This window comes from Macaca fascicularis, chromosome 4 (assembly GCF_037993035.2).
Source record: "Macaca fascicularis isolate 582-1 chromosome 4, T2T-MFA8v1.1".
NCBI classification, from domain to species: domain Eukaryota; kingdom Metazoa; phylum Chordata; class Mammalia; order Primates; family Cercopithecidae; genus Macaca; species Macaca fascicularis.
In genome coordinates, this window is record NC_088378.1 from 117798132 (window position 1) to 117822889 (window position 24758).

At 41.3% G+C, this 24758-nt stretch overlaps 1 long non-coding RNA gene across 1 annotated transcript in view; it reads right to left on the bottom strand.

Annotated features, from left to right (window-relative positions):
• The window catches only part of LOC123572965 (uncharacterized), a 112808-nt gene extending 90675 nt beyond the window's left edge, over positions 1–22133 (bottom strand). Inside the window, exon 1 of the long non-coding RNA XR_006697605.2 lies at positions 21279–22133. This is a non-coding gene — a long non-coding RNA (uncharacterized lncRNA). The remainder of the gene's footprint in view (positions 1–21278) is intronic.
• Between the last annotated feature and the right edge of the window lie 2625 nt (positions 22134–24758).

Below are 24758 nucleotides of genomic sequence, written 5' to 3' on the forward strand. Positions count from 1 at the left end.
CTCATTGTGGTTTTGATTTGCATTTTTCTAATGATCAGTCATGTTGAGCTTTTTTTCATATGCTTGTTGGCTGCACATGTGTCTACTTTGGCAAAGTGTCTGTTCATGTCCTTTGCCCAGTTTTAATGAGGTTGCTTTTTTCTTGTAAATGTGTTAAAGTTCCTTATAGATGCTGGATATTAGACCTTTGTCAGATGCGTATTTGCAAAAATTTTCTCCCATTCTATAGGTTGTCTGTTCACTCTGTTGATAGTTTCTTTTGCTATGTAGAAGCTTTTTTGTTTAATTAGATCCCATTTGTTAATTGTTGCCTTTGTTTCAGTTGCTTTTGGCGTCTTTGTCATGAAATTTTTGCCTGTTCCTATATCCAGAATGGTATTGCCTGGGTTGCCATCCAGGGTTTTTATAGTTTTGGGTTTTACATTTAAATCTTTAATCCATCTTGAGTTTATTTTTGCATATGGTGTAAGGAAGGGGGTCCAGTTTTAATCTTCTTCCTATGGCTAGCCAGTTATCCCAGCACCATTTACTGAATAGAGTCCTTTCTCCATTGCTTGTTTTTTTCAGGTTTGTCAAAGATCAGATAGTTGCATGTGTGAGGCATTATTTTTTGGGCTCTCTATTCTGTTCCACCGATTTATGTGTCTGTTTTTGTACCAGTTTCATGGTGTTTTGGTTACTGTAGCTCTGTAGTGTAGTTTGAAGTTGCATAGCATGATACCTCCAGCTTTGTTCTTTTTGTTTAGGATTGCCTTGGCTATTCAGGCTCTCTTTTAATTTCATATACATTTTAAAATTGTTTTTTTCTAATTCTGTGAAGAATGTCATTCATAGTTTTATAGAAATAGCTTTGAATCTATAAATTGCTTTTGGCAATATGGCCATTTTAATGATATTGATTCTTTTCATCCATGAACATGGAATGTTTTTCCATTTCTTTATGTCATCTCTGATTTCTTTCAGCAGTGTTTTATGGTTCTTATACAGATCTGTCATTTCCCTGTTAGCTGTATTCCTAGGTATTTTATTCTTTTTGTGGTAATTGTGAATGGAATTGCATTCCTGATTTGATTCTCAACTTGATGGTTGTTGGTGTATAGGAATGCTAATTTTTGTACCTGATTTTGTATCTTGGGATTTTGCTGAAGTTGTTGGTCAGATCAAGGAACTTTGGGGCACAGACTATGGAGTTTTCTAGGTATAGAATCATATTGTCTGCAAACAGAGATAGCTTGACTTCTTTTGTTTCTATTTGGATGTTTTTTCTTTCTTTCTCTTGCTTGATTGCCCAGGCTAAGATTTCCAGTACTATGTTGAATACGAGTGGTGAGAGAGGGAATCCCTGTCTATTTCTGGTTTTCTGACTAGCTTTTTCCTATTCAGTGTGATTTTGGCTGTGGGTTTTTCCATAGGTAGCTCCTATTATTTTGAAGTATGTTCCTTCAGTGCCTAGTTTGTTCAGAGTTTTTAACATGAAGCAGTGTTGAATTTTATCAAAAGCCTTTTCTGCATCTATTAACATGTGGTTTTTGTCCTTAGTTCTGTCTATGTGATGAATCACATTTATTGATTTATGTATGTGGAACCAACCTTGCATCCCAGGGATAAAATCTACTTGATGGTGGTGGATAAGCTTTTTGATGTGCTGCTGGATTCATTTGCTAGTATTTTGTTGAGGATTTTTGCATCAATGTTTCTCAAGGATATTGGCCAAAGTTTCCTTTTTTTGTTGTGTCTCTGCCAGGTTTTGGTATCAGAATGATGCTGGCCTCATAGAACGAGTTAGCAAGGAGTCTCTTCTCCTCAATTTTTTGTAATAGTTTCAATAGGAATAGTACCAGCTCTTATTTGTACATCTGGTAGGATTTGGCTGTGAATTCATCTGGTCCTGGGCTTTTATTTTTTTGATTGGTAGGCTATTTATTACTGATTCAATTTCAGAGCTTGTTATTGGTCTGTTCAGAGATTCAATTTTTTCCTGGTTCAGTTTTAGGAGGGTGTATATGTTTAGAAATTTATCCATTTCTTCTAGATTTTTCTAAGTAGTGTGAATAGAGGTGTTAATAATATTCTCTGATGGTTATTTGTATTTCTGTGGAGTCAGTGGTAATATCCCCTTAGTCATTTCTAATTGTGTTTATTTGGATCCTGTCTCTTTTCTTATTAGTCTTGCCAGTGATCTATTTTATTAATTTTTTTTTAAAAAAAGCAACTACTGGATTTTTGGACTTTCGAATAGTTTTTCTGGTCTCAATTTCCTTCTGTTCGGCTCTGATTTTGGTTATTTCTTGTCTTCTGCTAGCTTTGGGGTTGGTTTGCTCTTGGTTTTCTGGTTCTTTTAGTTCTGATGTTAGTTTGTGAAATCGAGATTTTTCTGTTCGATATGGGCATTCAGCACTATAAATTTCTCTCTTAGCACTGCCTTAGCTGTGTCCCAGAGACTCTGGTATGTTGCATCTTTGTTCTCATTAGTTTCAAAAAACTTCTTGATTTCTATCTTAATTTCATTATTTACTCAAAAGTCATTCAGGAGTAGATTATTTGATTTTCATGTAATTATATGGTTTTGAGCTATTTTCTTTGTTTTAATCTCAAATTTTATTCTTCTGTGGTCTGAGACAGTGGTTTGTTACAATTTCAGTTCTTTTGCATTTGCTGAGGATTGTTTTGTGCCAACTTTAGAATAGGTGCCATGTACAGATGAGAAGAATGTATATTCTGTTGTTTTTGGGTGGAGAGGTCTGTAGATGTCTATCAGGTCCATTTGATCCAGGGCTGAGTGCAGGTCCTGAATATCTTTGTCAATTTTCTGCCTTGATGATCTGTCTAATACCATAGGTGGGGTGTTGAAGTCTCCCACTATTATTGTATGGGAGTCTGTCTCTTTGGAGATCTCTGAAAACTTACTTTATGAATATGGGTGTTCCTGTGTTAGGTGTGTACCTATTAAGGATAGTTAGCTCTTCTTGGTGAATGGAGCCTTTAACATTATGTAATGCCTTTGTCTTTTTTGATCTTTGTCAATTTAAAGTCTGTTTCATCTGAAATTAGGGTTGCAACCCCTGCTTTTTTCTGTTTTCCATTTGTTTGGTAGATTTTTCTCCATCCCTTTATTTTGAACCTATGTCATTGCATGTGAGATGGGTTTCGTGAAAACAGCATACCAGTGGGTCTTGGTTCTTCATCTAGCTCGCCAGTTCATGCCCTTTAATTGAGGCATTTAGCCCATTTACATTCAAGGTTAATATTTACATGTGTGGATTTGAGCCTATCATCATGATATTAGCTGCTCATCATGCAGACTTGTTTCTGTGGTTGCTTTAGAGAGTCACTGGTCTACGTATTTAAGTGTGTTTTTGTAGTGGCTGGTAATGGTTTTTTCGTTGCATATAGGGCTTCCTTCAGGAGTTCTTGCATGATAGGCTTGGTGTTGACAAATTCTCTCAGCATTTGCTTGTCTAAAAAGATCTTATTTCTCCTTTGCTTATGAAGCTTAGTTGGGCTGGATATGAAATTCTGAGTTGGAAATTCTTTTCTTTAAGAATGTTGAATATTGACCTCCAATCTCTTCTGGCTTGTAGGGTTTCTGCTGAGAAGTCTGCTCTTAGTCTGATGGGCTTCCCTTTCTAGGTGACCTGACCTTTCTCTCCAGCTGCCTTTAACATTTTTTATTTTATTCTGACCTTGCAGAATCTGATGATTACATATCTTGGGGATAATCTTCTTGTGAAATATCTTACTGGGGTTCTCAGCATTTCCTGAATTTGAATATTGGGTCCTCTAGCTAGGTTAGGGAAGTTCTCATATATGATACCCTGAAATATGTTTTCCAAGTTACTTATACTCTCCCCATCTGTTTCAGGGACACCAATTAGTCATAGATTTGATCTCTTTACATAATCCCATATTTTCGCAGAGGTTTTGTTTGTTCCTTTTTATTCTTTTTTCCCTATGCTTGTCTGACTGTCTTATTTCAGAAAGCCAGTCTTCAAGTTTGAGATTCTTTCCTCAACTTTGTCTATTCTGCTATTAATAATTGTGATTGAATTATGAAATTCTTGTAATGTGTTTTTCAACTCTGTCAGGTCAGTTACATTCTTTTCTATAGTAGCTCTTCTGTTTGTCAGCTTCTCTATTGTTTTACTGTGATTCTTAACTTCCTTGGATTGGTTTTCAATGTACTCCTAAAAACTCAATGATTTTTGTTTCTGTCCATATTTCTGTCATTTCAGCCATCTTAGCCTTGTTCAGAATCCTTGCTATCCTTGAGATAGCATCGTTGTTTGGAGGAAAGAAGGCACTCTGGCTTTTTGAGTTGTCAGAGTTCTTGTGCTGCTTCTTTCTCATCTTTGTGGGCTGATGTTTCTTCAGTCTTTGCAGTTGGTGACATTTAGATGGGTTTTTTTTTCTTCAATCATATTTGATGACCTTGAGGGTTTGATTGTGCTATAAGGTAGTCAGTCAACTGGCTTCATTTCTGGAAGACTTTAGGGTGCCAACACTCACTTCCCAACTCCTGGACTGTGTGCTCTAACTCTGGGGGACTTGTATCAAGCCTGACTTTGTTCTCTGGCTCCTTGAGGTTAGGAATTATCTGCACTATGGAAGCCAAGGTGCTCCTGGACCACTGGTCACTACATCTTGATGTGTGGTGTCAGCTAAAGGATTTTGTAGTGTGGTGGCAGTAGGATCCATCCTTGTTTGCATGTGCCAGCAGCAGTGGGAGTGACAACCCAGCAGGGTACACACTCGCTGTCTGCAGCAGGATACTAGCAGGTGCCAGGGTGCCTGCCTCCATTTGGGCATTCACAACGGTGGTGGAGGCAGCATGGCTCAGGAGGGCAGGGGGCCCCTGCTGGTGACTGCCTACAGATGCACTGGGGGTGATGTTGGCATGGGGTCAGGGCACTGGTGGGCACAGGTCTGTGTGCACTCTCTGCGAACCACATTCAGGGGTGGTCACTCAGAGATGGAAAGAATCTGCTGTTCTCTGTTCCTAGTTTCACTCCTGAGGCAGTGTTGGTGCAGAGATGGGGTGCTGGTGGGGGTGGGGCTGGCTGGCTTTGGCCCCACCCAGTCTCCAACTGCAATGGCAGTTCCTCCGTGGTGGTGATGGTGTGGAGTGCGCTCCCACCACAACAATGACAGGACAGGGTGCATGCACATATGCACACTGGCAGGGCAAGAAAAGTGACCCCCTTGCCCCCTGCATACACACCCCAGCAAAGCAATGTGTGGGGGTGTCCATGGGCCTGGGGGAAGCTGCAGTGGAGGGAGGAAGTGGGCAGGCTAGTGCATGGCCATGGGGGCCACCCTGCTGGAGCTCTCTGCTTGTCAGGCACTGTCTGCCAGTACAGGAGTTATGATGCAGGCCCCCAGGGCATCTGAAGCTGCCTGGCAAGCAGGCATGGCCAGCCTGGGGCCCAGGGAGAGGCCAGCAGACCACGGGTTCTCAGGTTGGACTGGCCCCATCTGATAGGCAAGACCGTCCTGCAGAGTTCAGGTCTGACAGTTCCTCTAGGGCCAGAGTCTCTCCTGGGAGTAAGTCAAGCCTGGGGGATGGGTGTCGCTGGCTGTGCTCCGCTACAAACGCTGCTGCACTAAACCTCCGGGCTCCACATCAGCTGGTGTGCTGCCCCTGCCACTTCTCTAAGTAGTCTGTTTGCCAACTCTGTGTGGCAAGTGTCTGTAGTGGTCAAGAGGATTCCTCCTGCTAGGATTCCAGAGGCCTGTGGCAAGAGTGGGTTGCTCCTTACCAATTCAACTCAGTCACTCTCGTGGAGCCACTGCAGGCCAGGAACGAGTCCTGGTACATGGTAACCCCATGCAGGGTTCCCAGGTTCCTCCACTCTCAGCCCAGCTTCTGAGCCTTCCCTCCGTTAACTCTCAGTGCCTTCCCTCTGAAGATCTGTTAGGAGTGTTCCAGTCATCTGGGTCCCTCAGTGGCAGCTGTTCCACCTGTCTGCATAGTGAGCCATCTTGCCCAGTACCCTCACATATTTATTTTCTTTTTCTTGTTTTATTTTTTGAGATGGAGTCTGTTGCCCAGGCTGCAGTGCAGTGGCATGCTCTTGGCTCACTGCAACCTCTCTCTCCCGGGTTCAAGCAATTCCCCTGCCTCAGCCTCTGGAGTAGCTGGGATTACAGGTGCGCACCACCATGCCTAGCTAACTAAATTTTTTGTATTTTTAGTAGAGACAGGATTTCAACATATTGACCAGACTGGTCTCAAACTCCTGACCTCAGGCAATCCACCCGCCTCCGCCTCTCAAAGTGCTGGGATTACAGGCGTGAGTCACTGCTCCCAGCCACCCTCACGTATTTCTTGATATAAACATAAGTTTACACGTAAGGCATATGCCTTAGAAAGGTTGGATGTTGGCAGGCTCCAGAAGCAACATGCTAGAGAGAGCAGAGGCCTCCTATCGCATTCCCAGAGGATGGTGGGGGTGGTGGCCCCACTTCCAGTACAAATAAGTAGCCCTTTCACAAAACTGTTTCTTTCTGACTCACTCCTACTGAGCCTGCCCTCTAAAATCAAGACCTCAGTCCCTGAAGCCAAGCTTGCCCATATTTAATTCCATAGCAACAGGAGTATTTATTCCACACATACCTTCCAGTGAAAGGAAGCCATTTTGCAATTGGTTTGTGGCAAAATGAAGGTGATGTTCTAGCCGCTGACATCACTATCACTCCCACACCTGTGCAGCCACCAGCAAACCTCAGCTGTAATATTCCAGGTTGCAGTTTTCTTCCACTTGGCTCCTTTTAGCAGCCCAGCTAAAGCCAGATCTGAAGATATTTTATCTTCTTGGCATTTTAGCTTAACATGGATTTCAGATCAAGACACTTTGCCAGGGAGAACATGGGGTTTAAAGCCAAACTCCTCAGGAGGTTTCGGTCTTAATCAGAGTGTCTTCTGTACTTCATGAGATTCTCACTACCTGAATAGATTCCCTATGATTCTGTTTGCTTTCCTCTCCAAAAAGCTGCAGAGAAGGAGCAAAAAATAACACATATTCCTAATCTTGAGATGTCTGAAGTGTGAAAGATAGTTTTATGAAATAGTATTAAAGTGCATGAGAAAGTAGCTAACAAGAAAATAGGCTCAGTTCTTAATTTCCTTGTGTCGTATTTTTTTACTCTTAGCGAATAACGCCTTTGTTCCCAGCACAACCTCAGTTTCAAAAGCACATCCTTTTGCCTTTCAATTTTCTTTCCTTTAATTTTGGCAAAAATTACTGGGAATAATAAACATGCCACTGTCTTCAAAAGTCAAAAACATAGGTGAAAAAATTTAATTGACTTATTGAACAAGACTGATGTGGGGAAATATAATCATAAAACAGTTTTATGTTTATATTCTGTGCTTCCCCCAGGCCCTTGGTGAGAATGCAAGCTGTCCTTATGATTTTTCTGGTCACTTATAGCTACTGCAGACATCCTCAAAGCAGAAATCTGAAACTACGAGCCTTTATCAGAATCCAAGCAGGCACAGGATGTACAACTGTGCCTTCTCCCCTTCCTCCAGCGAGGCCTGGCCCTGGGCAAGACTCCAGTCCTGCAGAAAGGGCAGTGTCAGCATCTCTTCCCTTTCACCGCCAGCATTTCTCCTCTGCTTCTGCCAGATTTCTTGCCTGGTGTTGGACTGCCCCTCTGTTGTTGAAGAGAGAGGGAGGGGAGGTAAGTGGGGAAGGAAAGTTCTCCCAGTTGGCACTATTGTAAGCTGGCTTCATGCATTCTGAGCCTGGCAGTGAGGTAGAGCTGTTTCTCTTGCTAGTGCTTTTGTGGAAGTTTTTGGCAATCATCAATGTGTGTCTTTCCCTGCAGTTCTCTTGACCCAGGCCTGTGCGTCTCTATCCCAGCTGGTTGTTTGAGGTTCCTAGGGATCTAGTTCCATCTTCAGCTTCTCTCTGCTGACCTGTATTAATCTCTCCAGGTAGCCCCCTTAGACAGGACTTGAAGTAGCCCCATGCTGCATCTTTCATTTGCACCTGGATGTTATCCAGGGGAAAACTCCTGACGACCTCTGGAAGGTCTGGTCCATCCCAGCCCTGCAGCCTCTCTTCTTCACACCTCTGCCCAGCCAGTCTCTGGACCTTTACTCTGGAGAGCGCCAGTCTTCAGACCATGCTGACCCTATAACTCTAAGCGGTACATATCTAGCTCTTTGGGGGTGGTCTGTTGAAGCTTCTGCAGGGCTTGAAGATGGGACAAGCACCCCTCACTCCTCCTTCCTGGTGGGGGTTGCTGAAGCAGGGGTTGCTGAGGCAAGGGCTAACTCACAGTACACTTGTAGCTCTTTGTACACAGTCTCCCCAACTCTCTTATCGCCCAACATCTCACATCCTTGGTGCATGAACAAGGTTTAGAAGTCATCAGTCCAGCTCTGACCCCCTCACTTTTGACAAACCTTACAAAAGGGGATGGTCTCCCACACAACTAACTTCAAAAAGGATCTCATACAAACATTTCATGTAACATCCTATTCTACCCAGTAAAGAGCAAGGTGACTGCATCTTTGTGCAGAGCAACTGGACACACAATATGAGACAAGAAATGACAGAGTGAGATTTCCTCTAAGCAGGAGGTGGTTTGGGCAACAGTATTTCAAAGAAGAGCATTGCACAAAGGCAAAAGTGAGTAAATACATAGGAGAGGATTTTTATTGTACAGATGGGAGAAGGAACAGATGTTTGAAAGGAGGAGAGTAGGCTTTCACAAGTGAAATATGAAAATGAACAAATCTTAGATAAATAAACTTTGTGCAGTGTACTTAGTCTGTGGGCCTCCTTTTATCTTTTCTAAATAGAATGTCCTATTCTGCTGATTTTATAAATATTATAAATATTATATATTTCCTAAGTAAAGAGATCATTTTAATTACGAATAGTGACAGAAGAGGAAAAAGGTGCTCACTCATTTAGGGCATGAACAGAGGTTATTCTGTGCCAGATCCTAGAGGAATAAAAACCAATAAGATACAGCCTCAACTTACAGGTAGTTAATTTCTTAGCAGGAGAGAATCTAGAAGGGGCTGTTACAGAAGGAAACCCTGGAAGTGAGTTGTGATAGATAATTGAAGTGCAATGAAAAGCCCTTGTTGGGAAGGCCATTCCAGCCAGAAGGGGTGGCACAAGCAAACACCTCTCTGAAGATTAATGTTGCCTGTAGCATAAACTGAAAAGGTAGGCAGGAGCTAGTTGGATCAGGGTCTCCTCTGCCTCTCTAGGAGATTATATTTTACTCTTTGCAATGAGTAAACTCAGAGCATTTTAAGGAGGAGAAAATGAGAATATTTCTTGAAAGACCCATCTTGGTGGCAGGTTGAAGAGTGACACACAGGATTTCAAGACCAAAAGCAGGGACAAGTGAAGACCACTGCCAGCTCAGGTGAGAGTAGAAGCAGATGAAGAGTTGGGCCAGTTAAAACACTTCTCAGGGAATTAATCCATAATGAAGGCTGCATTAATTAGAATGTAGGCTAAGATTCTATAACAAGGAAACACAAAATATAGTAGCTTAAATGTCTCATAGTACTCCAAACATGTGTGGATGGGCTAGGGCAGGGATCACCAGTGACAGCCTGGGGGCCAAATCCAAACTGCTGCCTGTTTTATAAATAAAGTTTCATAGAAGCCGGACCACGCCCACTCATTTCCCTGTTGGCTATACCTGCTTTCCTTCTACATAGATAGTTGAGTAGTACGACCATGACCTTATGGCAAGAAAGGCCTAAAATATTTGCTATCTGACCCTCAGCTATCCAGTAAACCGCTGGTCTGGAACAATTAGTTTTCTCTGAGTTTCACATCATCCAGGAATCCAGGCTGGGGTGGTGAGCTCAATTATCTCCAACCGGGACCTTCCGCCCTGGATCCAGGGAGTTTACTACAATGGTCACCAGTTCCCAGCCAGAGAGCCCCAGGCTGCTCTCAGCCTAGTAAGTGACCCAGCCCTACACAGCTTCAGAGAAGACTGGGAAATGCAGACTCTAGCGACTTGGCCATAGGTCCAGCTGAAACATCACCGTCACTATCTACTCTAAGACATACATACTCACATTTTGACATCTCTCAAACCAGCATTCATTTTACAGTTATTCTGTCTGGACTGAACTTGTGTTTTTCCAGAGTTGATTTGCATCTGTTTCTTCCGGTAATCTAGGCAAATTCCCAACATGAGACTACTTTAAATTTAATTCTCCGCCTGACAAAAAAACTACAGGAACAGGGGTCAAACTAGCCCTTTTATAATGGCATTCAACTCACCCACGAGGACAGAGCTCTCATGGTCCTGTCACTTCCCAAAGCGCTCCCCTCCTAACCTTACCACAAGAGCAACCAAATAAATTTCAGCTGAGTTTTGAAGGGGACAAACATTCAAATCATAGCAATACCTAAAGGACATAAAATTACTATCTTGAGGAGATGTCTGTACTCCCATGTTCATAACAGCATTATTCATAATAGACAAGATATGAAAACAACCTAGGTGTCCATTAAGAGATGAATGAATTTAAAAAGTGAAGTGTGTATATCTATATCTATCTACCTATCTCTCTAGCTAATGAAATATTACTCAGCCTTAAAAAAGAAAAAAATCCTGCCATTTGCAAAAACATGGATAAATCTTAAGGAATTTACACTAAGTAAAATAAGGTAGTCATAGAAATACAAAATTGCATGAACTCACTTTTATGTGGAATCTGAAAAAGAGTAGATGGAACTCACAGCTACAGCGCGTAGAATGGTGACACCCCCCGGGCTGGGGAAATTGGGATTACTGATCAAATGGTACAAACATGTTTTTAAAAGATGTGTAAGAGCTGGAGACTCAATGTACAGCATGATGACTCTAGTTAATTATTTCATGTATACTTAAACTTTGTTAGTAAAATAGATCTCAAATGAACCCACCTGTATTAGTCCATTTTCACACTGCTGATAAAGACATACCCGAGACTGGGCGATTTACAAAGGAAAGAGGTTTAATTGAGAACTCACAGTTCCACATGGCTGGGAAAACCTCACAATCATGGCAGAAGGCAAGGAGGAGCAAGTCATATCTTACATGGATGTCAGCAGACAAAGAGAAAGCTTGTGCAGAGAAACTCCCACTTTCAAAACCATCAGATCTTGTGAGACTCATTCACTATCATGAGAACAGCCCAGGAAAGACCTGCCCCCATAATTCAACCCCCAACCACGGGGTTCCTCCCATGACATGTGGGAATTGTAGGAGTTACAATTCAAGATGAGATTTGGGTGGGGACACAGCCACATCATATCACCACCACACCAAAAGAAAAAGAGTAACTCAATGAGGTAATTGATGAGCAGCAGGTGGTTTGGGCAACAGTTTAATTAGTTTCATTGTGGTAATAATTTCACAGTATATAAATACATCAAAACATATATGTAAGGTTGTGTACCTTAAATATATATAATTTTTATTTGTCAATCATACCTTAATAAAGGTGGTAAAGATTAAGTGTAATCAAACTAATATCTGTGTGTACATTTTATTTGAAACCATTTAAAATAACTTGTAGATTAAATGTAAAATACAAATTGACATAATTGTTAGTCAAAAAAGTTCTATTGAAGGAGCATGGTGTTAAATCTAGAATTAGATATTTAGCTAAAATACTTTTAATAAATGAAAGTAAATTAAAATATTTTCAAAAGTTAAAAGAAAGAAGAATTGGCTCAGGATTCTTGGTAGTGCATTCTGTTTTGTGTTATCTGTGTGTGATGATTTGGGTGACGGGTGAAACTGCCAAGAGAATTTATTTATATAGCCTATGCATTCATAATCAAGACTTAAAATCAAATGGTATAAATCAAGTCTCAAAATTTAATCTTAAAATCAAGACTGAATCAAATGGTATAAATTTTATCTTTCAACATCTCTAAGAAATGGAAACAATTACCCTCATTTTTTTAACCAGTACTTTTTCTTACAATCAACCATGAATGATGTATAAAAGTGTCCTGCATGTTGAAATGGATATAGTAACTCAAGATACTTTGTTCTTGATGGTGATTTTAAAATGAATATCTTTGTGGATAGGTAAGTGAATGCATTTGTAAATAATAAAAGTATTCAAATAAACTTGCAAAAAAAATTCTCTGTTTGGGATTTTTTTAAAACCACAGTTAGTATGAATTCAGACCACAAATCTAAATGACTAACAGTTCTTGGTTTAAGTTCTCAAGGGAAATTTTCCTTTTTCCTATCTCCACCAGTGTAAGACATGTTATTTTCCAGCCTTTTTTTTTTTTTTTTTTTCATTTTGGTGGATGGCAGGCATACTTCTTGTTTCCCCTCCACTGAGGTGCAGCCTTTGATGTACCACCTTTGTTTGGGTTTTTTTCTTACTGTAAAACAAAACATGGTGCTTCTCACAGTAACAGTGTCTCTGATTTTTAAACACATGGCAAAAGAATAAAAAGGGAGAATGTATACTAGTGGGCAGGTTAGTAGTTTGCTCCAGGTGTTAACACATCCACTAGAAGTTTTATAAGATGGAGAAAACAAAATACTTACCCAGGCTCTTCCCAGTGAAAGAATTAAGTGAAGTTGGAACAGGCATTTCAAGAGCAGCTGTGTGGTGAGATCCCTGAGGGCCATGCTTGAATCATGAACTGCCTTCTAAGGTATGTATAGGGGTGGTCTGAGTTCATTGTTGGATTTTGTTGTGCTAAGTGGGGTATGGAAAGGTGGAGCAGCATGGAATGGCACCAGGTCTTACAGAAACCATGCATGCCAACAGCTCTTCTTGCCCACTTCTCTGCCACACAACCCCATCATCTAAAACAAGTGAAAATTAATGTAAAATAACAGTCAGTAGGGTCCCCAAACATCTCATCTGCCTGTGGTGGCCACGTATCTGAGTATGGTCTTGAGTGAAAGGTGATGAGGGCAGGAACCAGGATGTGGTGATGGAGATGGAGAGGCAGGGATGAGAGTGGAGGAGGTAAAGGTAGTAGGATGGATAGGCAGGAATGGTGGTGACCCTGGTTTCAGGCTGGGGTAACTCTGTGTGTGGCAGTGCTATTAACTGCACAGAAAACACACTCAGAAAAAGAAGCAGATTTGGGACATGGGGTGTAGAGAAAATTTGACTTTTAGGGAGCAGATTATATGTGAGGTATCTGCACATTCAACCGGAAAGGGAAGCAGAAGGGCCAGGAAATGCACACCCTAAACACACTGAAAACAAACAAACAAACAAAACAGTTTTTCTTTACGTGTTAAAGACCATTCAGTAATCAATTGGGAATGGATAGAGGAAAGGTGAGATCTCTAAACTTAAGATACAAATAGCAGGCCCAAGTTTGTCAACTAAAAACATTAATAAAATTAGAAATGCCATTCATAATTAAGTGTGTTATATAACATGTTTGTCATTCCTACTCCTTCTAAGAACCCCATAAGATAAACACTATCATATCCATGGTGGAAAAGAAGTTCCAAGCTTTCAAGTAACTTGTCAAGGACACTCTGTAGGTCTTACCATTATCACCACAATGCCTAGCACGTAACAGGAACTCAGTAAATATCAGTTAACTGACAAACTTCAGCTGCATAATGAGAAACTAAGCCCCGATTTGGACGGAGGTCAGAACTCTTTCCACCAGCCAGACTGCCTCACCTGGTAGACAGCTGCTCTTTTCTTAACACCATTTGTCGTCTTGGTCTCCAGGATGTCTTCTGCTGTTTATTGTTCTCCAAGTTTCTCTGTCCTTTCCTTCACTTCTCCTCCCGTTCTTCCTATCCTTCTTCCTTAGTTCTATAGCCCTTTCTTGATCTACTAACACTTCTTCTCTTAGAAATGACCTAAAATGATTTATACATCATGGAATTAGCACAGTAAAACATTAAAAACAAAACAAAACAACAACAAAAACTTAAAACATCAAAACAAAAAAGTGAGATCTTAAAATAAGAATTCATATGCTTCAAAGCTCATATAAGACAAGTTTAATTTTTCAAATAGAAGCGAATTTAAATTAGGGGAAATGCTTTCCCAGAGCACAATATATAAACATTGTGAACTTGGAGCATCATTAGGATGGGGTTGATATCACAGTGTGGTTACAATCTTCTCTGGCTATACAATTTTTTTGTTAATTTAGGGTGTACCTGTTTTACTGCTGCCTTTTATTTTCTAAGTGTTAGCTCTAATACTTTGCAGAGAATTTTCTCTTCGATTATAATGGTCACTATTGGCCTTCTTCACAACATCTTATCACATCTTCCACTTCAAATTTTGATTTGAGGAAACATTTTCTAGCATAAGCACCATTATGCAGTCAATGTTTGTATAATGTATTGTTATAGGATATAAAGAAGATTTTAATCTGGTTAATAGGGACAGTGGTCAGCAGAATTCCCTGCAGAAGTACTGATGCTTGTGAACGACACTTTGGTTCACATGATTGTGCTTAGGAAAGCAGCTATTTCTGTTCACAAGATAACTTTCGCCATGAAATGAAAATAGCATGAATGTATTCAATCAACTAGCTAGCTTTTTTGATGGGGAGAAAGCTAAGGGGTGATTAGAATTATTTCCTTTTTTGTACATAAAGCAAAACTTAATTTCATATGACATTATTTGACATACACTGTAACTACATACATTTGATAAAAATCAAGGAGGTCTTGCTTTTCAGGACTTTTCAGCAGAATGAAAAGGATTATTTCTCCATTCTCCTGGCATATCTCAAGCAAAATGTTGAATGCACACACTATATATTTTTTTAATTCAATGATGATGGGAAAGCAGAGAATGTAGGAAATTAAGGAAATATGGTGTCAGTCAACTGTATGCCATCTTGTAATATTAATTTCTAAAAATATTCTCTGAAAAAAAGTGAAATAATCCTACCTTTCCAGCCCTTTGATTTTAACACTATTAATAACAAAATGTATCATCAAGGGTTTTGTCCTACAAAGGCAAAGGCCTTCACTGGATTAGAAATGAGACAATATAACAAGAAAGATGGGGAAAATATAAACTAGGTACTTCAGGCTCACAAGATAATTTAGGTCATCTGGAGACAGTTTGGTTTCATAAATCAATGATTTCTAATCTCTTGTCATGAACAATACATGCTAATAGAAAGTGAAGCTTTTACAATTGTTGAACTAACTTACACACCCACCAACAGCGTATAAGTGTTCCTTCTTCTCTGCAACCTCACCAGCACCGATTACTTTTTGACTTTTTAGTAACAGCCATTCTGACTGGTGTGAAATGATATCCCATTGTGGTTTTTATTTGCATATATGCTTTTTTTTTTTTTTTTTTTTTTTTGAGACGGAGTCTTGCTCTGTGCCCCAGGCTGGAGTGCAGTGGCGCGATCTCGGCTCACTGCAAGCTCCTCCTCCCGGGTTCACGCCATTCTCCTGCCTCAGCCTCCCGAGTAGCTGGGACTACAGGCGCCCGCCACCTCGCCCGGCTGATTTTCTTGTATTTTTAGTAGAAGCGGGGTTTCACCGTGTTAGCCAGATGGTCTCGATCTCCTGACCTCGTGATCCGCCCGTCTCGGCCTCCCAAAGTGCTGGGATTACAGGCTTGAGCCACCACGCCCGGCCTATTTGCATATTTCTAATGATCAGTGATGTAGAGCTTTTTTTTCATATGCTTGTCAGCTGCATATATGTTTTCTTTTAAATAGTGTCTTCTTCATGTCCTTTGCCCACTTTTTAATGGGGTTGTTTGTTTTTATCTTATAAATATATTTAAGTTTCTTATAGATGCTGGATATTAGACCTTTGTCAGATGCATATTGGCAAAAATTTTCTCCCATTCTCTAGGTTGTCTGGTTACTCTGTTGATAGTTTCTTTGGCTGTGCAGAAGCTCTTTAGTTTAATTAGATCCCCTTTGTCAATTTTTGCTTTTGTTTCAATGGTTTTTGGTGTCTTCATCATAAAATCTTAACAAAATCCCTTGACACAAGGTTATCTATTTACAAACCTGCATATGTACCTGCACAACTTGAACTTTAAAATTTAAAAAGTGAGTTTTTGTTTTCTGCTTTTTTTTTTTTTTTTCTTTTTTTCGAGACAGAGTCTCACTCTGTGGCCATGCTAAAGTGCAGTGGCACAATCTTGGCTCACTGCAACCTCCACCTTCTGGGTGCAAGCGATTCTCCTGCCTCAGCCTCCTGAGTAGCTGGGATTACAGGCAAATGCCACCACACCCAGCTAATTTTTGTATTTTTAGTAGAGACGGGGTTTCACCATGTTGGCCAGGATGGTCTCAATCTCTTGACCTCATGATCTGCCCGCCTTGGCCTCCCAAAGTGCTGGGATTACAGGCGTGAGCCACCGCGCCCGGCCCAAGAAGTGAGTTTTTTTAAAAAACCAAATCTTAGAAGAGAAATTGTTTGAAATGTAATACATGCTGAGGAAATAACCAGATTGAAGATGACTGGAGTGACTAACACATCTGTAGTGCACATTGTAGCGTGCAGCTGAGATCGCCCTTTCATAATGAAGGCGCTCATTGCCCCAGCTGTTGAGCGAGTTGGCTGCTCATTGCTCACCCATGAACCCCTCCACAGGAACTGCCCTCTATCAAAGGAAACTGCCTTGCCCATGTTTGCACCTCCTTTCCAGCGGCAGCCTATGTCTAATTACTGGTTGTGGGTTACAAAGGCCTGCTTTCTTGCCTCAGCTGGGATCCCCAGCTCCTTATTGACCACTCAAAGCCTCAGTTGCAATTGCATCGCAGTTCCACTTTTCCCACTGCCCAGTTTTGCTTTCCTCACTCCTTACCAGTGTTGTTGAGAGCACTCCTCAGTAAACCTCCTGCATCCAAATGGGCATCTCAGAGTATATTTCCCAGGGACTCAAGTTACAAAAACAGTAAAGAAAAAGTAAATTGGTTTTTAGAATAAGCCTTCATGTAGTGATCAAAAAACTATTTCCCTGTTTTTCATTCAAAGATAATAAAGAAAATACTTGAGACAATTAAAGTCAAGTAATAAGTAGCCACAAGGATTTAGAAATGATGCCTATCAGGGCCAGGTGCAGTGGCTCTAGCCTGTAACTCCAGCTACTCAGGAGACTGAAGCAGAAGGATCACTTCAGGCCTGGAGTTCAAGACCAGACTGGGCAACATAGTGAGACTCCATCTCTAATTTTTTTTTTTTTTAATTAGCTGGGCAAGGTGACTCACTGCAGTGAACTATGATCGCAGCATCACACTACAGCCTGGGTGACAGAGACCCTGTCTCAAAACAAACAAACAAACAAACAAAGAAACAATGCCTTACATATATTCAATCCTCAGAAGAGGGGTCTGCGCTGAATCTAAGAAGTTAACAGGCAAGTTTATCTCAGCCATAGTACTGGAAAATCCAGTTTCTTAGGCTGATTCTGTTCTGCTTGAAATGCTGTCAGCCTAAGAAACACGCAGAGGTCTCCAGTGATTGACTAGATGTGATGCACAAATGCAGTGGAGAAATCTAGTCTGAATACATTGTCAAGTGGCAAAGAAAATGGAGCTCTCTACTGAAAATGCTCCAGTTTGGGTGAAGTTTTTTCCATCAATCTTTAATTGGGTGGAGAAAAAACATATGTGATTCTTATTTCATAATAATATACTCTTTCTTCCAAAAGTACAATACACACTACAAAATAATATTTCCACTTTGAAAGTTAATTTTCACAATAGGCCTGTCAAGTAGGCAAATTTCTTTCCCCTGGTTTTGTAATCATCCTCTTTATCTCCCTACATGCCCTATTTACAAACCCAATCTTCCTCTCATCACTGCCCTTTTTCACCCCATCAACACCCACAAACACCTATTACATCTAATTTTTCTTTACCTTCCTCCCACTCTCATCCAAGCTAATGGGTTTCCTCCAACACAGCTTCTTACAGGTTAAACTATACGTTTGATGCTAATCAACTGGTAAGAAGCTTCCTAGAAACTTCCTTACTCATTACAGAGGCGTGTCAAAAGCATAAGGGTTCAAGTTGCAAGACATGACCTGTTAATGAGTTGTGAAATCAATTTATTTGCTTTTGATTAGCACTAAAAATAATGAAATTGGAAATATCAGAGTTCCTTACATATAGTTAAGGATAAAGTTTCAGCTATGTACATGTATGTGTTTACTGGGTTACTACATAACAGGTTCCTTCAAGAAAGTTGAGTTGCAGTCAGAAAAGTTGAAAAAGCACTGAGGTAGAAATTTCGAGAAAGAGGGAGCATTCCCCAGAGTCAAATGCAGCAGACAGTTCTAGAAAGGTAAGAGCTGAATCAGTGTCCATCGGATGTGGCCCCACAGAGGTCTGCTGACCTGGCTAGAGCAGTTCCACCATGCTGTGGATGGGAGCCAGAGTTTTCACGGTAGTGCGTGGAAACTTAGAAGCGGGGAGAACAAGAATACACCTGTTTTAAGAACCTTGGCAGAGAAGAGTAAGGAAGACAACGATGGAGGGGACTTAAGAGTCTATTTCTCAGGGACTCAGAAGTTAAAAGTAAAGCAAAAAGTAAATTGGTCTTTAGAATAAGTCTTCACGTAGTAATCAAAAAACAATTTTCCTATTTGCCAATTCAATTTTCTATTCCTAATTCAAAGATTGTAATGAAAATACTTGAAACAATTAAAGTTGAGTAAAAGTAGTCACAAAGATTTAGAAACAATGCCTATCAGGGCTGGGTGCAGTGGCTCTAGGTTGTTGAGCTAGGTGATCAAGGTTTTTTGCTCATTTAGAATGGTATTTAAACATGCTTATAGAAGCTGCTGAGATGGGACAAAATGGATCATTGATGGAGCAAACTCTAAGAGAAAAAGGATCAGAGAGTGGCTGGAAGAGCTAGCTGTGATGAGGAAGTGAGGTCTGGGAGAGGACAGAGTCCAGCAAAGGCATTCTGTGGGTGTGGGTAGCAGGGAATAAAAACTAGCAATTCACTCATGAAAGCCTTTATTTCCTCCATAAAAGAAGACTGACATTCAGTATCTAAATGTACTGCCTTGGCCATTTAAAAAATATTGCATCTCTTCCTACAGGATGCTAGATAGTTTCATTCATGGAGTCTACACATCATGCAATGATGTTGCTTAGCCAGGCATACAGCCCATCCTTTAAGAAAATTGAACAGAAATGTAAGATAACACTAGGGTCCCCAAACATAATAGCATTGGGACCCAAGAGAGTGTTGAGGGTGTGCTACAGCTCCTGAGCAGCCTGAGAAGGGGGTGGCCCCAGGCATTTGTTGCAAAGCATCCCAGTGTTGGCATAGCAAGTGGCAGGGCAGGTCTTGCTGTTGGTAGGGAACAAGAGACAGGCTCTCTGAGTTTTGCCCATTTGTCCAGACTGGTGTCTGGCTGTGATAACCAGGCGACACATCCAACGCCCTCTGGTGGCAAAAGATAGCAGGTTGCACCTATTGACTGACTAGAGGCAGAAACCCCTGCAAACTGTCAATAAAGGGTCAAATAATCAATATTTTTGGCTTTGAGTGCCATTTGGTCCCTGCACATTTAAAAAGGGACATATTCATGTTCCAAGAAAACTTTATTTATAAAAAGAGGCAATGGGTTATAGTTTAAGAGCCCCTGGACTTGAGTATTTTAATAGGAATGCTATCAAAAAAGTTTGGTGTTGTTCCCAAAGCAAATGGTGGCCCAGGGAAGGGCATCATTTAGATAGCAGCCACCTACATTAAATAAGCCCTAAAGATGCAAAAATTATGAATATATTATATGCATAATTATGCAATATCATAAATGATTAGAACTACTACTCAGATCTCTAGAGAAGTAGTTTTATGATACATATAATATTGCTTTATATGATAAAAAAAGGGAGTTTCTAAAATGTGTGTATTGGTCTATGTATTACCATATATTTCCATACCAGTTACCTATTTTGAGGATCATCCTTAGTGTGACAAGGGGATAATGCATTTGGAGAGAGTCATGAAACCTTGGAACAGTTGAATAAGGCAACTTGTTTCCTAAGGACACTAAAATGATCGTCATGCTACATGAAGAATACAGATGAGGTTGGAGATCCTGAGCTTGGGTGTTTCCCAATCTGAAATACCAAGATTGGAAGATTTCTTCCACAAGCCCAGGTGTAAGGACAGATTGTGGGTTGGGAGATTTGTGACCTGAATGTCAGGCACAGATTTTGTTCCTGCTCACTGAAAGTCCACGGTGTGTGGGCTGATAAGCCACCAGGCAAGTCAGGAAGTGTTAATATATTCTAACTACGTCAGCCATCTGCATTTTCAGTCTTCCCCTTAGGCACTCACCCAGAGGCAAGTATGCTTTCTACTTCTGTTAGCACTTCCTCTACTCCTATTAGCTTGTATAGATTAGCAAGAAGAGCCTAAAGGTCAGCACATCGCTAAGGAGACCAGATGTTCTTGTGACTCCCCATATGGAGCAAATACGATGCATTTCAGGATAGCAAAAAGAGTGGTAATTGCTAAAAACCTTCTATGTGCTCTGTCATCTAATTCTCTAGAAAGTCTTGAAGTAAGTATTATTCCCATTTTACAGATGAGTTCACTAAGACTTGGGGAAATTAAGAAAAATCTCTCAAGGTCACAACATTAAGTAAGTGCCACAGCTGGATTTAAATCTGCTTAACTCCAAAGCTCCTGCTCCTTCCAGCACACTAGAGCAGTGGTTCTCTAAGTATGTTCCCTGGACCAGTAGCAGCAGCAGCACCTAAGAACACGTTAGAGGTGCAAATTCTCAGGCCCCACACTAGACCTACGGAATCAGACTCTGAGCGTGGGGTCCAGCAATCTGCTTTAACACTGACACCAGGGGGTTCCAATGCATGCTCAAGTTTGGAAACTGCTGCGCAATACAGCCTTCAAGAAGAAGAGGATACTGCAGTAGGTGCCAGGTTACATGAGAGTGAGCAAGACAGGGTCAGCCACACTGAGCAGCCCTGGACAAACCTAAGGAGCTAAGGATAGAGATAGCTCTTCTCTAGCTGTATGCCTGACTGAGCAACATCACTGCATGATGTGGTTTTTCTGCCCCCCACATTGTACCAGTTCTTTAAAGAGCCAGTAGCTATGATAGCAGAAAAGAACCATATCAGAGCTTCACATCTGGTTGTCAACATCATTTCTTCTAACAACCTAATTGCTACATGGATTTGCTCTCATTGAGATGTGGAATAAAAGGTTAGGTAATTTACCAAGGGTCAAGTGACTACAGATGACAAACCCTGGGTTTCCCAAGGACTGCTGCTACCCAGGTCCCAGGGGCACACGCCCTTTACCTGCTGGCAGGCATTAAGATGAAGACAGGCAGCCATTGTTGGGGAGGGAGTTGACATCAAGCTGGTATCTCATCTAGCTCGTGACTTTTCTACATTGAACACCTTCCAGGTGTCCCGGTGAGAACACAACATGGATGAGGCTTACTTTACATCTGTCAGAGCCCTGGCAAATGCCTTCCCGGGTGCCTCTGGCATTCTCTGTGAGAAAGAGAGTCACAGCCTGACAACTCCCATAGCCATCAATGGCAATGCTCCTGACCCTCAGACATTCCGAAAGGATTAAAACCAAGAGCAATCCCAACCTAACAGACCCAGCCCATAGCTTCTTCTTGAAACTTTCCAAACTAACCCCGAAACTTGCCCCACCCATTACGCCTCTGGGCCAATGGGCAGGACCAAAATTCAGGAAGAACATTCAATGCCCAGACAAGTAACCATGTTGTTTTGTTTTTCCAAGCAGTGCTGAGAGAGGTTTAAACAAACAAGCACTCACACCTACAGCTAAGCAAGGGCAAGAAGCAGCAGCCAGGTGTGGGAACATGAACGCCAAACACTCGGGATCCAGACAGTCTCCCAGGAGAGCCCATTTCCAATGAATACTTTCTTCAGATGCTCAGTGAAGTGCAGTCCCATGGGGTGCCTGGGCAACTGTTGGCAAGCAGCTTGTTTAGTAAGACTTCATTTATGACTTACCTTGAGAAAGCCTCAAAAGAGAGGCATTTGCAGACTCTGCATTTACTGGGCATCAGGTGTGGGGTGTCACTCTATTATACCCTGTTACAAGCCGGGTTTCTTGCTATGGGAAGACTCCATAGGACCTTCTCTTTCTATCACCAGGGTGGTGGAGCCAGTTTCAAATAAGATTAAACATTGCTTAGTCACACAAGTTTTCTATTCTTCCTGTTTTCTGATTCTTTGATTAAATGAGAGTTCCTAAAGGAGCAATCATTATTTGTCAAATCTTTCACAATAACACATTATAAAAGGAGGATTCTTTAAATAATAAATTATGAGTCATCTTTCTCATTTCCCCCAAATGGCATGAAGGTCAAGTTGCAGCACCATAGATTTCCAAGTGTTCATTATCTGTCTTTTCTCCAAGGGTAGGCTATTAAAGGTAGTGAGTATTAAAAGTCATTCCTAACTAATTAGCTCACTCTGGAGCTAACTGCCAATTTTCGGAATATGCTGAAGCTTTCTCAGAGAGCTGATTACCAAACTGTCACTCCAGTTAATGTTGAAAACATTATCAATTTTTTTTCCCACTAGCCAAATACTTTATCTTCCAAGTTTCTTAGAATTTGCACAGTTTGAGATGGCAGAACAAAGACCCCCATGAACATTTCCATAGCACTTAGCCAGCCCAGGACAACATACAGGAAGTGAGTGAAGGTGGTGGGAGGGTTAGAGCAGTGGTTCCAAATTTTTTTGGCACCAAGGACCAGTTTCATGGAAGATAATTTTTCCACAGACCAGTGAGGGGGGATGGCATCAGGATGATTTAAGTCCATGACACTTACCATGCACTTTATTTCTATTGTTACTACATTATAATATATAATAATATATATTAATTATATATATTAATTATATATAATAAAAATTATACAACTCATCATAACGTAGAATCAGTGGGAGCCCTGAGCTTGTTTTTCTGCAACTCGATGGCCTCATCTGGGGGTGATGGGAGACAGTGACAGATCATCAGGCATTAGATTTTCATAACAAGCATGCAACCTAGATCCCTTGCATGTGCAGTTCACAATAGGGTTTGTGCTCCTATTAGAATTTAATGCTGCTGCTGATCTGCCAGGAGGCGGAGCTCAAGTGGTAATGCTTGCTGGCCCACTGCTCACCTCCTGCTGTGCGGCCCAGTTCCTAACAGGCCAAGAACTGGTACCTGGCCCTGGGGTACAGGTTGGGGACCCCTGGGTTAGAAAATGCAGAATCACAGTGTTTGCAACCACTAGACACAAACGAAGGCCCAATTCTGCATCAATTTCATTAAATTTCACTGAGTTCCATGCCAGTCTTTGTCTATAAATTAGGTCTACGTAATTTTGACAAAAAACGGAACCATCACCATTATGATAAATACAAATTTAAATGCAATTACAGGTTAAAGTGCTTTGGCTGGGAGTGGGGAGCAAAGTAAAATAAAGGGGTGATTGCAATGTCAATGGAGATGTGAATTTGAATTCCGATTTTGTCCCTTACTGTTTGATCTTGGGCAAATTCCTAAAATTATTTGAGTCTTAATTATCTGCTTTGCACAAAGGAAATGGTACCATCTACCTCATGGTGGTATTCTGGAAAGCTGAGGCTGTGTTCAGCTAGGTCAGTGTAGGGCACATGGTTAAGTACTCAGTGAATGGCTGCTGTAGTTCATAGTAGTGTCTTACTGTAAAAAAGGGCAGCTCGTTTTTTTGTTTAGAAGTTAATTGTTGATGCTGCAAAAGAAACTTGGGGCCGGGCACAGTGGCTCACGCCTGTAATCCCAGCACTTTAGGAGGCTAAGGCGGGTGGATCACTTGAGGCCAGGGGTTTGAGACCAGCCTGGGCAACATGGCGAAACCCTGTGTCTACTAAAAATACAAAAATTAGCCAGGCATGGTGGCGTGCACCTGTAATTCCAGCTACTCAGGAGGCTGAGGCAGGAGAATCATTTGAACCTGGGAGGCGGAGGTTGCAGTGAGCTGAGATTGCACTGCACTCCAGCCTGGGTGACAGAGCAAGACTCTGTCTCAAAAGAAAGAAAAAAAAAAAAAAAGAAACTTGGAGGATTGACCCAGTCAGGTTCTTGTCCAGTCAGAACTCAAGAGCCCTTGGCTAAAATCCATGCTTGTCACAATGGCTACCCACTCTCGGAGTTTAAAGTTAACACTATCCTTCTGGCCAACTGCCAGGCCAACTGCTAGACACAAAACCTCATCTCCAATCTTCCACACAACCCACTGAATACAAGTAACAGATCAGGTTCTTCTGGTTTCCTTTTCCCACCAGCTGTCTGCTTTTTAAAAAAGGAAACCACTCCAATAAGATGGGAGTGTTCTCTACATGCCCCACGTCAGGCTGCACTAATTTATTTGTTCCAGCAGGTTTTTCTCCGTGGATGATCCATGTCTTAAATTGACTCGTCCCTCCTGATATATGAAAGCCTCCATTGAGAGAAAGGAGACAGAACAAAGCAAGAGGTAAAAAAGGAGATGTTATGAAAATCCAGGGTGAAAGAGAGAGACAAGGCAAAATGAGCACCAGAGACCTGAACCTAGAAAACCGAGGTTATGACAAAGAGGGGGACATTTTCTGGAAAAGGAGACCCTATCCTCAACTAGCTGTCTCATGGTTTCTTGGCAGGATCTAGTTTTACCTTAAGGACAGCTACTTAGTAAGTCTGGTTAAAATGAGGTGGTTACCATGAGACCATTGCTAGACCTACCATTAAGTAAGCACACAGGACAAATTAATATCTCCACCATC